General features: G+C 38.6%; 1 protein-coding gene across 2 annotated transcripts in view; it reads left to right on the top strand.

Annotated features, from left to right (window-relative positions):
* The window catches only part of FOXP1 (forkhead box P1), a 519,679-nt gene that overhangs the window by 85,984 nt on the left and 417,138 nt on the right, over positions 1 to 16,557 (top strand). The gene's annotated exons all lie outside the window — the stretch shown is intronic.

The raw sequence follows: 16,557 nt of genomic DNA, 5'->3' as shown, positions 1-16,557 counted from the left end.
CCTATTGGCCACCGGGAGTATTGATGTTATCACATCACAACAAGATTTTTGGCAATACGCACTGCACTTTGCTCAGACTTCAAAATCAAAGTGTTAGTCTGTATCAGAGATGGGTAGACTTTTTCAGCAAAGGACCCGGTGAAAAATATGGTCTGCTCTGTGGTTCATTCAGGCTCTGTGACAGCCACTCAGCTGGGCTGTGATTTGCTGAATGCCTGGTCTCTGTAGCCTCAATCCAAGATGCTCTGCATTCTAAACCCAGCCAGGTGCTTAACTCATCTCAGACGGTTGGCATAGTTCTCAGGTAATGCGAAGATTAGGATTAAACAATGCTGAAGAAGTGATTAAGCAAAAAAAAAAAATGGGCAATTTGTCTTATGGAGTTGCATTCTGTAGCTAACAATATCTTCTTTGATAAGTTTTCATTGCTTTTCTTAGGATCATCTGTACACATGAATGTGTTTCCTTCTGACTTGATGTTTCCATGTCCACACTTAGGTACACTCGTGGCTTGGAAATTGACATATGTCAGTTTGTGCGCTGTGCATTTTCTCAATTGATAGTTGTTATTCAAAGTTAAAAATACCATGCATGGATCAACAATTTGGAAAATAAAAGTTTCCAGGAATGTATTGAGGCCTTTGTTTTATTCACTCAGCTATTGATTCATGTTGGCTTAAATCCCACTTGGTTCTATCATTGTGTTGTTATTGTTGTTAGGTGCCATTAAATCGGTTTTTATTCATAGTGACCCTGCATAGGGTTTCCAAGGAGCGTTGGTGAATTTGAACTGCCAGCCTTATGATTCAAACTGACCTTGCAGTCCAGTGCTGATACTACAGCACCACATCAGGTGTCTGTTATTGTATAGAAAGATGGAAAGATATGCACCTTAAATATTGTATGCTACATGTTTCTGGTGGTCATCTAGAGCCTAAAAATCTTTAAATCAAGCACACTGTTGACTCTGCTGCCTCTCCCTCAGGTCCTCACTAATCATCTCAACAGGACTCCTTTCTCTTGTCCTGGTCACTCTTAGTCCTGATGTGGCGCTGTAGGTTAATGAGCCAGACTGCAAAGCCTTTTGAACTGTAAGGTCAGCAGTGCAAGCTCACCTACTGCTGCTCGGAAATGCTATGGGTTGGAACCAGCTCTATGGCACTTAACAACAAGTGTTACTCTTAAGACTGTGAGTGCTGAAGGCACCCTACAGAGGAGGTTTGAATTTCTGCTTTGTGTTCCTCTGACTCTGAAGAATCCCGTCCTCTAATCTGTATGAACCTCTTGATGTCGTACCTGGCACGTAGTTTTTGGTCAGTTATTTTGTACTTCCTGACGCTAATGTTAAACTTGTGATTGGTGTGTATCACTTGGGTGACATTCTTTAGAGCAAGTATGTGACAATTGGCCAGTAGCTTTACTTGAGAGAGGCATTACACATAAGCAAAAGGTTTTCATTTTCATCGCTGTCAAGGGTATACTGTTGATGTTCTTAAGTGCTGTTGAGTCAGTTTTGACTCATAGAGACTCATAGTGTTTCTGAGGAACGGCTGGTGAGTTTGAACTGCCAACCCTAAGGTTCAAACAGACCTTGCGGCCCACTGTTTATCCTATAGTACAACCCCAGGACTCATCATCTGTGATCCTCTACAACATCCTGCAATTAAGGACCCCTGTAAACTTTTAGGGTCATCGAAACCTTTTTTTTTCCTTTTGATGACTTCTTTTATGACACAGAGAAAGATGAGTAATAAACCAGTCTGGTTTTTCTTTGTATCTTGAGTCCTAAGAATCGAAATATGGCTGTTTTTTCCCAATCTCTGCAGTTTTTCTTAATTTCAGTGTTTTGTTGCTACTAATGAGTGTGATATGCAGATGATACAACCTTGCTTAATGAAAATGAAGAAGACTTAAAACATTTACTTATGAAGATCAAAGAACACAGCCTTCAGTATGGATTACATCTCAATGTAAAGAAAACAAAAATCCTCACCACTGAACCAATAAACAACATTCTTATCAGCAGAGAAAAGATTGAAGTTGTCAAGGACTTTATTCTTCTTGGATCAACTATCAACACTTAAGGAAGCAGCAGTCAAGAAGTCAAATCACGTATTGCATTAGGCAAATCTGCTGCACAAGACCTTTTTGAAGTGTTGAATGGCAAAGATGTCAGCTTGAGGACTAAGGTGTGCCTGACCCAAGCTATGGTATTTTCAATAATCTCGTAGGCATGCGAAAGCTGGACAATGAATAAGGAAGACCGTCGAAGAATTGATGCGTTTGAGTTACAGTGTTGGAGGAGAATATTGAAAGTGCCATGGGCTGCCAAAAGAACCAACAGTTAAAAAAAAGAACCAACAGTTCTGTTTTGGAGGCCAAGATGGCCAAACTTTGTCTCTCATACTTAGAATATAGTGTCAGGAGGGACTAGTCAATGGACAAAGATACCATGTTTGGTAAGGTGGAGGGTCAGAGAAAAAGAGGAAGACCCCCAACGAGATGGATTGGCCAAGTGGCGGCACCAGTGGACTCAAGCGTGGCAATAATAGTGAGGTTGGCCCAGGATCGGGCAGTGTTGCATTCTGCTGTGCATAGGGTGGCTATGAGTTGATACTGACTCGATGGCAACCTGACAGTCACAACAATGAGTTGTTTTAAACATCGTTTTAATTCTCCCCTCCTCAGTAGAAGATGCCTGGTATGGTGCTATAGGAGTGGCACTAGACTGTGACCCACAGGTCCACAGTTCAAACCCACCAGTTGTTCCTCGGAGATACTATACAAGTTTGCTATGAGTTGGAACTTATTCCATAGCACTTAGTAACAACAGCAACAATCTTCAATAAAGGGAGCCCTGCTAGCATACTCTACGGCGATCCCACCCTGAACACACCCAACCTCATCTGATTTCGGAAGTTAAGTAGGGTCGGGCCTGGCTAGTACTGACATGGGAGATTGCCTGGGAATACCAGGTGCTGTAGGTAGGCACAAATCACCACTCACTTGTCAGTTTGTTGTATTGTGGTGGCTTTTGTGTTGCTGTGATTCTGGACGTTATGCCACGGGTATTTGAAATACCAATTGGGTCATCTATAGTGGACAGGTTTCAGCTGAGCTTCCAGACAAGCCAGCATAGAAAACAGAAGACAGACTGTTTCCAAATATTACGTCCTGAAAACCTTATGAATAATAGTGGTAAACTGTTAGCACCAGAATCTTGAATACTAAAACATGATGAAGAGCACAGAATAGTATGAGACATGATGCTGGAAGATGAGCCCCTCAGGTTGGAAGACACTCAAAATGTGACTGGGGAAGAGCTGCCTCCTCAATGTAGACTTGACCATGATGAAGCGAATGGAGTAAAGCCTTTGGGATCTTCATTTGCCCATGGGTCACAACTCAAAGTGAAGAGAAACAGCTGTAAACATCCATTAACAGTCAGAACATGGAATGTATGACTTACAAATCTAAGAAAATAGGAAACTATAAAAATTGAAATGGAATGCATAATCATCAGTATCCTAGGCATTAGTGAGCTTAAATGGACTGTTATTCGCCATTTTGAATCTGACAACCACAGGGTTGTCTATGGATAGCATTGCAGAGAATGAGTATTCTGGAACACTTAATTGTGTTCATGAAGAACCTATACATGGACCAAGATGCAATTGTTCTAACAGAACATGGGAACATTGAATGGTTTAAAATTAGTCAAGGTGTGCAACAGGGATGTATTCTTTCATCATGCTTATTCAGTCTGTATGCTGAGCAAATAATCCGAGAAGCTGGATTGTATGAAGAGAAAAGTTTCATCTTGATTTGAGGAAGACTCATAATAACCTGTGATATGCAGATGATGCAATCTTGCTTGCTGAAAGTGAAGAGGGCTTAAAATACTGATGAAGAGCAAAGACCACAGCCTTTGGTATGGGTTGCACCTCAATGGTAAGAAAACAAAAATCCTCACCACTGGACCAATAAATAACATCATGATCAATGGAGAAAACATTAAAGTTGTCGAAGACTTCATTTTGTTCTAATCAATCATCAGCAGTGATGGAAGAAGCGTTCAAGAAATCAATGTATTGCATTAGGCAAGTCTGCTGCACAAGATCTCTTTAAAGTGTTGAAGAGCAAAGATATGAGTTTGAGAACGAAGGTGTGCCTGATGCAAACCATGGGATTTTCAGTAACCTCATGAGTGCATGTGAAAGTTAGACAGTGACTAAAGAGGACCAGAAAAGAATTGATGCATTTGAGCCATGGTATTGGAGGAGAGTATTAAAAGCATCATGGACTGCCAAAAGATCAAACAAATCTGTGTTGGAAGAAGTACAGGCAGAGTGCTCGGTGGAAGCCAGGATGGCCAGACTTGGCCTGTCCTAATTCATACATATTGTTAGGAGAGACCAGTCCCTGGAGAAGGATATCATGTTTGGTAATATGTAAAGGGTCAGAGAAATAGAAGAAGATGCTATGAAATGGATTGGCACAGTGGCAGCAGCGCTGAGCTCATGTGTAGCAATGATTGTGAGGTTGGCCCAGGACCAGGCTGCGTTTTGTTCGGTTGTGCATAAGGTCACTGTAAGCCGGTACCATCTCAATGGGACTTAACAACAAGTCAATTAGTCTACAAACTGGACGGCTATCTGCAAGGTCAGCAGTTTGAATCTAGTAATTGCTCTGCAGGGTAAAGATGTGGCTTTTTGCTCCGATAAACACTAACAGCTTCAGATACCCTATGTAGGTTCGGTATGAGTTGGAAATGGCTTGGTGACATACAACCACCATCATCTTCAATGAACATTTTATTACTTAACTTTTTTCTTTTACTTTTTTGGTTCCATTTGTTTAGCTTTCATTTCAAATTCTTTTGGAAACTATGAGCAATTTTTACCTTCATCTTTTAAAAATGTCTCCTTATCGATCTTGATACAGATAAAAGAAAGAACAGAATTCTTAAAATATAAAATTAGTTAGTGTTTCTTCCTATAACTAAGCCTTAAACCAAAAAATGCTTAAGAAATCAGCAGCATTGTTAACTTGTTAAGAAGGATCTCGATTTCAGATGCCAGGAGAAACTCAGTAATATCATGGGTCAAGTTTGAAATCTGACCATTATTAATAGTCTGTTGTTAGTGGGTCCCATTGAGTAGGTTCTGACTCACAGAGACCCTGTGCACACCAGAAAGGAACAGTGCCCAGTCCTGTGCCACCCTCACGGTTGTTACATTTCAGTCCTTTCCTGCTTGTGGTCTTCTTCTTTGCTGACTTTCCATTTTACCAAGCCTGATGTCCTTCCCTAGGAGGTAGCCCCTCCTGATAACATATCTAAAAAATAATAGATGATGCTTTAAGGAGCATTCTGGCTGTACTTCTTTTAAGACAGATTTGTTTAGTCTTCACAGTACTCTTAATATTCTTCTCCAATACCGTAATTCAAATTCATCGATGCTTCTGCCATCTTTCTTATTCATTTATATGCTAAGTCCATGATGCTGTTGTTGTTAATTGTCTTCCAGTCAGTTCTGACTTAAAGCTACCCTGCATGGGGTTTCTGAGGCTGTACATCTTTGTGGGAGCAGAAAGCTTCATCTTTCTCTTACGCAGCAGCTGGTTAGCTCAAACCACCAACCTAGTGCTTCCCAGTCCAGCGCTTGTCCTGTAGAGTCACTGTACTCCCCTTAGCCAGTAAGCCAAGAAAAGTGCTTAGGAAACAACTGTGCGCAACAAGTTCCAAGGCAAATTCAGGAAAGCCGGTGACGCCAGGTTTCAATTTGAGATTCCAAGGTCTGAAGAATCATAAGTAACAGTCATCATACTTGGTAGTGATGTACAGTTTTCTTCCAAGTGGATCTGAGCTCTTTGCAGAATGCCTCTGGTTGACAGCATTCCTGAGAGGTAACTGGAAGTTATTATTATTCACACTTTACAGACTAGGAAACAGAGCTGCAGATGTTATATAACTTAGCCGAGGTTGTTTAGAATGTCAGGAGGGGAACTCAAAAAAGAGAACTTGCTCTGGTCACAATGACTTTGGTGGCATTCTAGTGTGGCTGTCTCGGGCTGATGATTTAATATAGGTCATGTCGTCTTTTCTCCCTCCTTGCCTTGAACTCACTGACTTAAAAATTTTTTCTTTAAATTTCAAATCTAATTTGTAGAATTCATCATATTGTGTTCAATCCTGATGGCATTGGAAGTTGATGATAATCATTAAACTCATTCACATTATAATTTAATGATTTTTTTTTTAACATTAGGCATCTTCAGGCTTCACATTTTATTCCTTGGTGTAGTCATTAAAAAAAATAATTTTGTAGTCAACTAGTTTATGGGAAAGTTAAAAAAAAAAAAAACAACTTAAAATACGTATAATCATTGTGATTTACCTTTCCTGTGCCCTCCCTTAATTTGAGCTTTTTTATGTTTGATAAAGGAAGTAAATGTATCCCTAGCAGCCTCATTCACTGTGACTTATATATGACAAATTATTTCTTGGTAACAAATAAAGCAGACTAATCAGCCTTTTGAAATGTATTCATTGGTTCCTTTGAGAAAGTATTTTTATACAATTTAAATATTTACTAAATGACAACAGCCACTCTGAGCCTGACCCATTCAAAAGGATCACTTGATAGCATTCAGCTTTGGAAGTACATGACTATTATTTCATAAAGTTGTTATGAAAACAGAAAGATGAAGACTGGGAGAGAGAGTGTCTTTGCTGAACCACCTGATGACCATATTGAAGGAAATGAATAATGAGTCCATCATTTGATGGAGAGTTTCAATCCTCTGTGCCTCCGATATTCATGCCTGGGTAGGGAGCACTCAGGGTAAAGACTAGGGTGATGTAAAAAAGGGACCCCAGCTTAGAAGGAGAATATCTTGGGCTCTCATTCCACAGCCTCTGCCCTCATCTGCATCAACACTACAGTGCTGACACAAAATTAAAGAAGTCCACACAAAAAGGCAGACTTTTTTTTTAAGCAGATGAGCTAAAAAATTGTACATATCGTGTCCATTAATATTTAATTCGTGAGAGTATGATCACATGGCCACAGCAAGCTAGAGGAACTGCATGCAGGAAGATCTCTCTACCAGGGTGATCTAAAGCCTAGGAATCAGTGGAGAACAGACTTAAGTGGGTTGTCCGGACATACTCTGCATTAACACTGTAGGATACACACAGGGCTGGTAACCACAAGGTCTATAGTGCAAATCCACCAGCCAATCTCGGAACGCCTGTACAAGGTCACTATGAGTTGGAACTGACTCAGTGGCAAACAACAACAACAGCAACAACAGGGGGTTAGTGAAAAGTCAAGAAACCATGAAAGAGACATATTGGCACAGTAGCCACAACACTGGGCTCCAAAATATCAGGGACCATGAAGGTGGCACTGGGTCAGGCATCATGTGATTCCTATATACATTATTAGGTTGCTATGAGTTCAGGCAGAAACAACTGACAGAGAATAGCCACTTGATTGGTTACATTGCCCCCAATCATGTTCATTCATGTCTACACACATACATATATACATGCATCTATATCATATACAAACATCTACTGATGATTCTGTGATTGTATTAGGATTAAAGCACTGGACAGTATGTATCTGCATACACTGTGTGTTCTAGGAAAAAAGACTGCTATGATTAGTAAAGATGATGTCGAGTGTTCTGAAGGGCAGCTGTTGGTTGCTGTGAAAAAGTATTCTGTAACAGGGAAACCTAAGTTAATGTATGTGGACGCGGTGGTCGGGGATTAGCTATTTAAGGTATTTTAGTATTATTTGGAAGTAATATTGATTTTCCTGGTGTGGCACTGTGGGCTAATGCATTGGACTGCAAGGTCAGTGTAAAGTACAAGGTCAGTGGTTCAAGCACACCAGCTCCTCAGAAACCCTCTATAGGGTTGCTGTTGGTCGGAATCAACTCAACACTTAAAACAACAACAAATACCTAAGTTTGTTATTGAGTAACTATTCGCATATAATGCAGTGCATCCAATGTGGATATACCACTTACTGTGTTTTGTTTTTTGTTTTTAAGGATATTAAACAGAGTTTTCAACCATCAGCACAATCTTAATTAGGATATTTTCATCACCTCCAAAAGAAACCTCAGTATCCATTAGCAGTGTCTCTCTAGTCCTCCTTCCATATAGCCCCTGGCAACCACTTATCTACTTTCTGTCTCTATGGATTTGCCTAATTTGGACATTTCCTATAAATGAAATCGTGTAATATGTGGTCTTTTATGACTGACTTCTTTTACTTAACATAATGTTTTCAAGGTTTATCCACTTCATTTTCATTTTTAAACTGTCCCATTACGCCAGCGTATGAGTTCTTACAAAATGGTGACCTGGAATATTCTTATAAGGGATGGAATTGGGGAGACGATGAGAAATAACGTTTTTCATGATGTACAGAATTCTACCCTATTGACTTAGCATCTCAACAGTTAAACCTTAGGATCTAAATGTTTGCATTTTAAGTTAGCTGTTTTTAAACATTGTTAACCATAATGCTAAAGTAAGTTACTCTGTAAACAAGAGCTGTCTCTTTTGAATGTTAGTTGCAAAGAATAAAAAAAATTTTAAATATTGATTTCCAGAGAAATATGCTCAATAGAGTTCGTTTTCAAGCAGCAGTCACTTGTTGAAATGTACATGAAAGCATATTTAGTACTGAAGACAATATTTGCAGCAATTATCCAGTAGCCATATTTTGTACAGTGAACAATCCACAAATACAAAGCCAAATAACAAATGGTTTTATTCATTTTTTAAAAAATGATGGTGTTACTGTTCCGTTTACTGCCAAGAGCACCAATACCTCAGCCATCTATCTACCTTGAGCCTCTTAGCAAGGCGTCCTCAAGTTGTATGGCATCTTAACAATTTACCAGAGGAGTGAGGCATATTTTCCTTCCTTAGCATTATAAAAACCGAAGGAAGACATTTGAAGTTCAACAGTACAAACACAATACTGCACATAGTTTGCTATATCGATAGTAACCTTATTTATGTACCTACTCATTGTCTAGTCCTGTCCAGGACATTAAGGGAGCAAACAGTATGTGGATGATGACCCTGTCTTTCTCTTTACCAGTTCGCTTAGCAAATTGATGGTTGTAGTGATAACTTCTCCCTAGGGTTTGCTTGGAGTTGAGGTTAGTGGCATCATTTAAACCCAATTAAAAGACAATTGGTGATTTGGATTTTATGAATATGAAATGAAGAGTAATTATTTAATTCGTTATAAAAGGGGTTGTGGGAGAATATTCAAAATTTGAAGACTTTCTGTTCTCTTCAAAGCCCCTCTTTTATAAGTGTGAATACCATTCAGCGTTGCCTCTGAATTTTGTAGACTAGCATATATGATACTATATAATTCAAAGTAATTTAGTGTTCTGTTCATTATCTCTCAGCACTAGGAATTATTGACTTTTCAAACAAAAATTGAAATACAATACTATTGTTGGGTGGACCGAGATGGAAGAATGATTTTAGACCAACTTGTGATGATATCACTGCCTGGATTGGCAGTTGGGTCTTTTTGCTTTTCAAAGGTTCCTGAACAGTCACTGAAGGCTGGAGGGAGTGTCAAAATGCATTCATTACAGCTTTTATCCTTTAAAGTGTGTTTAGACAAATGATTTGCAAACTGTGGGTGAAATTCTTGGGTTAAGGAATCAGTTCAATGAGTACTTCCAAGAATTCTTTGAAAACACAATCAGGATAGAGGAGACTGAAAAATATCACACTGCATTGCATTTTGTGTGAATTTTATGCATGTTCATATGTGTACGTATGTGTATATATGTGTGTGTGTATTGTAGTTATGTTCCATCGAGTTGGTTCCGACTCATAGCGACCTTCTATAGGGTTTTGGAGGAGCAGCTGCTGAACTTGAACTGCTGACTTTGTATGGTGTGTGTGTGTATGTGTGTGTGTGTATATATATATCTATATATCTATCTATATATATAGACATATAGATATATATGCATATGCTGTGCAGAAAATAAAGGAGGGTTAATTAAAGGGATAGAGGGCAGGGGGTTGTAACTGTAAGTCAGGTGATTGGGTTAGGTCTCAATTGAAGAAGGCGACCTTTGAGCAGAGATTTCATGTTTTCTAAAGAGAATAAATGGCTCCATTTGGCCGCAGAGAAGTCAGAGACTCCCCCAGCATGGTGAGGAATTAACAAGAGCCACAGTGTAGAGGTTCATTGTATTTTCAGTGAAACGGGAAGCCATGGGAGGGTTTTGACCTGTACTTAAGTTCTGACTTATGGTTTTAAAGGACCACTCTGGAACCCATTTTGAAAATAGACTGTGGACAGGAAGGAGAAAGGCAGGGAGATGTGGTAGAAGCCATTGTAGTAACCCCAGTCAGATCTGCTGATGGCTTGACTCAGGATGGCGCTGTAGGTGGTGAGAGATGGTTACTTTTGGAATGTATTTGAAGGTAGAGCTAAGGGATTTCCTAGTGTAACAGATGTGGGATTTGAAAGAGTTGCATCAAGGATAACGCCAAGATTTTTGTCCTAAGTAATGGGGTAGTATCAATAGGATTCCCTAAGGTTTTCTTGTGTGTAGAGAGTCAGGTAGAATACTCAGGTGTTTGACTCATGTAGCCGCTGCAAGTACGAAGCTGAAAGGGGGAATGGAATAGAATTAACTGAAATGGGGAAGTCTGTGGGAGAGGGGGAGAAGGGAAGACCAGGAGTTCAACTGGAGAAGTGAAGTTTGATTCACCTAGGCAGAGATGTCAAGAGGACATTTCCATACATATGTCTGGAAATATAACCCTGAGCTCTGGTAGCGTAGTGGTTACGAATCGGGCTGTGAACCTTAAGGTCAGCAGTTCGAAACTACCAGCCGCTCCGTGGGAGAAAGATGAGGCTTTCTACTCCCGTAAGGATTTACACCCTCGGAAACCCTGTACAGGGTCGCTATGGGTCGGAACCGACTTGAAGGCACTTAACAACAACAACAGGGTTACAAAGTGAGGAATTTACATGCATATGAATGACGTGTAAACCCATAGAACTGGATGAAATTACCAAGGGAGCATCTATACAGATAAGGAAAATGAGAGTTCTAAGGTCTGAGTTCTGAAGCCAGCACGTTTACAAGGTTTGTATCTAGAAGGAGGAGTCAACTATGGGAGGAAAGGTTGGAGGTTGTGGTGAGCCGGAAGCTTAGTGAAGAATGTATTTCAAGGAGGACAGGATGTTCAGTTCTATCAGATGCTGATAACATGTCAAGAAAGGTAACAGTCACAACAAAATACTACAAAACATTCAAGAATAACCATGAATCTGTGGAACACCTCACAACATGGTTGAACCTGGAGAACATTTTGTTGAGTGAAATTAGTCAGTCACAAGAAGACAAACATTGTATGAGACCAATGTTGTAAAAAAAAAAAAAAAAAATCTTGATAAAAGAAACCATCTATGATGGTTACTGGGGAAGGGAGGGAGAATTATTCATGGGCTAGAGGGTAGACACATGCTAATGTGGGTGACAGGGCAGGCAATATACAACAAGAGGGAGGTTGGCAGAGGAGAGATGGGTTCAAATGCCTTTCAAATTAATTAAGTATCAGGAGACTCTACAGGGAGGAATGCAATCACTAAAGCGAACAGAGGTAACTGTTGGTATGTGGTGGGGATTGCAACCATGTAGTGAAGCTAAGTATGTGATCTGGTGAATGCAAAACTGATGATCTGTTTTGTAAACCTTCACTCTATTCATAATAAAAAGTTTTTTTTTTTTTAATGATGATAACTAGGAACTAACCATTGGATTTGTCAGAGGGAAGCCATTGATGACTTTAACAGGAGTCAAAAAAATAATAGAGTTTCACTCCCAGAATATACAATGACTTTATTAATTTACGGTTACTTAAGTTGTTGTTGTTGGTGGTTATGTGCTGTGGAGTCGGAACCGACTCATAGTGACCCTATACAGGGTTTCTGAGGCTGCAAACCTTTACAGGAGCAGAAAGCCTTATCTTTTTCCTGCAGAATACCTGGTAGTTTCGAACTGCTGACCTTAAGGTTCACAGCCCGATTCGTAACCACTAAGCTAAAGTTAGGTGTTTTCAATTATTTCTCCAGCAGTTCTTTCTACCTTCTCAGCACTCCTGTCTGTCACGGCCGCCATATTTGCCCACATGGATAGCACTACATTCAAAGGGTCACAGTACAGACTGGGACAATGGATTGGCAAAAAACAAAAACAAAAAAAACCCTAATTGGCACATAACAGAAATCCTATACAGTTGACTCCTTCCAATGCATTTTCTACTCTGATTATTTGAAAATTAAGTTTAAAAGGCAGGGAGAAAAAGGGATGTATTTACATTTCAAATTTAGACTATGCTATTTTCGATAATATAACATACATCATAGCTTGGTGTGGTTAACATAATCTCTAGATTACTATAGTACTAGTTTGAACCCGAACCACATGTTAGTCTATCACCTTTACCTTATACTAATATAGGTAGTCTTTGATGGGTTCAGACGCCTTTCAAATTAACTAAGCGCATCAAAGATTCTCGCTCATTCAAAAATTCTGAAACACATTTGAACATTTTCAAGATTGCTAGGCTGGTCCCAAATCTTCAGGCGTCTAGGAAATTGTAGGTAAAATAACAGAAAATGTCTTTTCTGTAGTCGAATGAATAGTAAGTACTGCTAAAAACGGTGTGGAATGAAAGAAAAACATATTCGCTCTTTGTGAAAGATAATAAATAGGCTTGTTGGTTTTTATTTATTGTATTTCTCTAAAATGTCAATGAAGGGAATTAGTAAAGTCTAAAATTGGAAGGAAAAATTGACCTGTGGCCTCACCTAGACATTGCAACATTTTATCTGTTCCTTGCTAGTAGTTTTACACATGTGTCTTTTAATACATAACTTTACAGTGTAGACTTTTTCTGGGAGGGAAAGGGTTTTTTTTTTTTTTTAATTTTTTTTTTTTTTAGAGTGAATAGAATGAAGGTTTAGAGAGAAGATTAGTTTTACATTCAACAAATCATATGATTTGTTTCATCTCAATGATTTCAATCCCCTCCATGTCATCCCCTCCATTTCCTCTCTATAGTTATTTCCATTCCGCTGTTCTTCTCATCCTTCCTCAACTTTGTCCTTAGTTAACATCACCTTTTGATCTGGAATAGTTGGCCATTCCATGGTAAGCATCCCTCACTGGTGTTGTATCGCTCCTATATACTTGATGACACTTAGCAACACCAACACATAACTATCTATCGCTTGGCTGAAAATTAGGCCACATGGATGAGTTCCATTTCAGACCTGAAGAAGGTCTCAGGTTCCTCCAGTCTCTTTTTGACTATTTAATTCAGGTCTTATTATTATTTTAAATAAATTTCATTTTAGTGCACATTTTCTCACACTCTATCAGGACCTTCCAGTGTGACTCCTTTCAGAGCAGTTGGTAGTGGTAACTGGGCATCATCTACTTCTTCTGGTCTCAGAATCTTGGTAGTTGATGTTAACGTGTTCCATTGCTTCATTGGATTAGTTGGTTTCAAGCATCTTCACTTTTCATCACTCGTCTTTCTTCTGCAGATGGACAGACCAGAAGTTTCACCTTTGTTTGTTGGGTTTACCTTTAAATATCCTGTTTTTCCAAATTGTTGCATATTGTAACTAAATGTAATTTTTTCGTGTCATCTTGGTGACTCTACCATTATTGTGTTATCTATTCCATCACTGGTGGGTCTTCAGATTCCTAACAGTTCCCAAGTGTGTGTATGTCTGTGTTAGACATCTTTAAATAGCCGAGTCTTTGGAATTACTTTTATAGGGGATGTTGTGGTTTTAGAATATCACCCAGTTTCCTCCACTATTTTTTAAGTAACAGTAGAACTAATTTGAGGAACATAAAATCATCCTTTGGTACCAAGTGCATGCATTTTCCATAACAGGAGTTGCAGTTTGCTTTGACTTTGATTACAGAATTTTAGACAATAAGTTACCAGGCATTTTTCTTTTCTGATCTGAACCATGTATTGGTATTTTGCTATTTCCTCAACATCAGTTTCAGCATGTGTGAGAGGAACTTTGGCCTTTCAAGAGAGAGCTATCCACAATCACTCGTTCATTGAGTCATCTGTGGCTTATGGTAACCCCATGTACAAAACAAAAACAAGTGTTGAACGGAATTACACAATCTTGATGATCACTGGTGCTACTGGTGTGGCCACTGTGTACTGTGGGTGCCATCCAGCAGTATACCAGGCCATGCTTTGTTGTGACCCACAGAGTTATCATTAGCTGATTTTCAGGAGTACATCACTAGGCTTTTTTGCTAATCTGTCACACTCTGGATGCTCCATTGAAATCTGTCCTAGATCCGTGATCCTTCTGATATTTGAAATGATTGTATTTGTTTGTAGGTACATCACAAACATTTGCATTGATTGGGTTTATGCCTGTTTATCCTGGAAAGTGAAAATATATTGCTTTTGGGGTATACAGTTTGAGTATTGGGTTTTCCCCTTCCTCAGTGATATAATTATTAATTGATTTAGCAACAGGTATTTATTGTGTTCCTATCACATTCACTGTGTAGACCTGAGGGGGTGCATGGAAATGCTCCTTTATGATTGTTACCTGATTTTGTTATAAAATCTCCAAATGGTAAATAAACCATGAAGTATTTTTATACTTACATTAAGAAAGAAGCAGAGCATTTTAGACTTCCTAGTACATTCCTTGTAATTTACTAAAGATGAAACTGATATTCAGAAAAGGAAAATGACTTAAAAGGATATTGCGTAAATATCACCCTGTGCATTGGGAACTCCCGTCTCTCCCACTACACCCTGTTCCTTCCTTTTATGATAGCCTACCAATGAAAGTGGAAATATTTAAAATTAGCTATAAAAAAGTTACTTGAAAAACACATTAGTCTTATTGTTGTTGTTGTTGTGAAGTTCCATTGAGTCAGTTCCCACCATAGCGACCCTGTATAGGGTTTCTGAGAAGCAGCTGGTGAGCTTGAACCACCAACCTTGCAGTTCAAATGACTTTGCAGTCTGATGCATTAGCCCACAGTGCCCTCCAGGACTCCACATTAGTCTTAATGAACCTCAAAATGGATTTTTTATGTTGCTGATCCTTTTTTAGATTTTATTTTTAAATGTTCTCCTTTTTTCCCCAGTACTTCCAAATATTAAATATGAAAGAGCCATCTACAAGTGGCTATTTTTCCCTTTCTCTCTCCATTTGAAATGTCTCTGAACTCCATTGTTTTCCCCCTAGGCTATTTGATGAAGCTGTGTGTAAGTTAGTAACATCTTGCTGGTTGACAACTATGTGATTTTTTTTTTTGTTTTTTTAATCAACAGTTAAGTGATTGTGTAGCACAAGAATTTAAGTGTATATGCTTTCCTTCTCTGATTGATTCATACAAATGAGTACCTTTTATGTGACGTGTGTTTTGCCAAGAGCTGGGCTTGATGAACAGATGAAGAGGTGATCTTCATTCTTTTTGAGAAGCACACTGTTTGCTTGATTTCAACTGCTAATGCTCTGAGTTGTTGCTTCTTCTAGTTCTAGAATGGGAATGAGTCTCTCATTACTTCTTGGTATGGAATAAACAACCCCAAAATCAATGTAGAATTGTCATTGGGAAGGGTTATATAACTTTGTAAACTTAATTCTTGTTGAATTAGCAATAGAATATACAGTAGGAGGTTCTTGTGAGCTGTTCTTTTTTTTTTTATTTTTCCTGATTACAAGTGTAAACCCAGCTTATTGGAGGGACTTGAAAATTATAGAAAAGTAGGCTAAATACAAAATTTTAGACATTCTTGAATATTTTAATAACATAATTCCTTTCATTCTTTTTCATTGCATATACATATATATGAACAAAATTGGAATTATACATTATATAGAATTATGTACCCATTTACAAAATTTGACATTGCATGGTAAGCATTTTCCTATGTCATGAAGCATCCTTAAAGACACCTTGAACAACTGCATGCTACATCATCCTTTGGAATGTAATAACATTTATTTCATTCTTCTTCAGTGTTAAGCTTTAAAGTTATTTTTAGTTTTCTTATAATATGTTGTGAAGGGTATATCTGTGTACAACAAATATTTCTCTAGTAACTTCTATTCTTTAAGATGCTTTCTGGAGGTGGAAATTATTAGAGACAAAAGTTACATAATTTTAATAGATTTCCCTATCTGCCCTGCTGTTTTGTTTTCCAAACAGAACAATGTACACTCCTAGCAATCCGGGGTGAGAATTCTTATTTTCTGCCAACAATGACTTTCAACATATGTTTTTTAAAATAGTGAACTGAGTGAAGGTTTACAGTGAAGAGCGTCAGTTTTACATTCAACACATCATACATTGTGCTCCATCTCAATGATTTGCAATCCCCTCCGTGGAACAACAGTTTTCTTGCTTCCTCTCTGTGGTTCCTCACGTACAATTATCCTCTTTCAAACTCTTCCATGTTTGTAATATATA

This window comes from Chrysochloris asiatica, unplaced genomic scaffold, assembly GCF_000296735.1.
Source record: "Chrysochloris asiatica unplaced genomic scaffold, ChrAsi1.0 scaffold00290, whole genome shotgun sequence".
In the NCBI taxonomy this organism is placed as follows: Eukaryota; Metazoa; Chordata; class Mammalia; order Afrosoricida; family Chrysochloridae; genus Chrysochloris; species Chrysochloris asiatica.
The sequence above is the reverse complement of the archived record's forward strand: the minus strand, read 5'-3'. Positions and strand labels throughout refer to the sequence as shown.